This window comes from Chanos chanos, chromosome 16 (assembly GCF_902362185.1).
Source record: "Chanos chanos chromosome 16, fChaCha1.1, whole genome shotgun sequence".
NCBI classification, from domain to species: Eukaryota; Metazoa; Chordata; class Actinopteri; order Gonorynchiformes; family Chanidae; genus Chanos; species Chanos chanos.
In genome coordinates, this window is record NC_044510.1 from 8,182,817 (window position 1) to 8,184,057 (window position 1,241).

The window sequence follows — 1,241 nt, forward strand, 5'->3', positions numbered from 1 at the left end:
TACTTGTCAATAAACATTGATATTAACTTTTCAGTGCTGTTGGGTACCCAGTGAATTATATCTTAGGATACTGAAAGTAATGATCAGAGAACTGAATTTGAAGATTGGAATTTGGAGGACTGAACTTGAAGATTATTATTGTAACAGTTATTTCAATGCCATTGAATAAGTTATGGTAATACTGTGGAAGAGTTGTAATTTCCAAATTCAGTGTTCAGAGTGCTAAGTTGTGGGTAAGGTTGTTCATGGTAACTGTATTGTGGTTGGCCTGTGGGTCTAAATCATGCTTATGGTCATGGCGCTTCCCTGCGTTGGACTTTGGCTGAATCATCATTGAGAAACATTAACCAGATCTTGTTAAGGCCATTAGCATGACAATGTCAAGTGGTTTGACTGAACATGAAATGTATCTGTATTTCTTCTCAAGAAAATGTGTGTGTGTGTGTGTGTGTGTGTGTGTGTGTATGCACTCGCATATGATGGAAAAAATAGGCAGAGAGAAAATGAGAGACAGTTTGAAACCCCAGCAGACGGATTGGAGGAGGGGGGAGGGGGGGGTGGACCACAAGACAGAAAAGGACCAAGAGAGAAAGAGGAAGAGAAGACATTAAGCAGAATACATTGAGAGAGATGGAGTGGCAAAGATAAGGAGGACGCAGTTAACCCTGAGGGATTTAATTATACCGCCTAAACAAATGATCTGATCGATAAATCTGATCCAAGCAGGGGAGGTTTTGTCCTAGCATGTATTTTGTCCAACTTTAAGATGCTCGTTTGAGGGAGACTGTAATATGAGTTGAGCATTGGCAAAAACACAAGAACTTGTGGTGGCACGGGGACAATGGCTCTCCCATAGCAAAACCCTAACGCTGGCAGAGTCTGAAATGACATACTTCAAAAATTTACTCCATATGGTCGGTAAAGTTCTCTGTAAATCTCTGTGCACAGCCTGCCACACAGCTTCAAACATAGTAGCTGTTTCCATCCTCATCATTAAATTTCTCCTTTCCTCATCAGAGCGGGATACTGGCCCCGACGTGATGGTGATAAGGGCCGTTTGCCTCGGCGCTAAAATTAGCTTCGTGATGACCAGGCTTAATTGCTGGTGGTTTTGTTTTATTAAACAGCGTCATTAAAACTCCAGACGAAGGACGGAGGTAGGACAGTGCTCTTCTTAGAAGGCTAGAGCATAGACAGGTTTACTTTCAGTCCGACACAAACAAGTGTGTATGTCCAACACT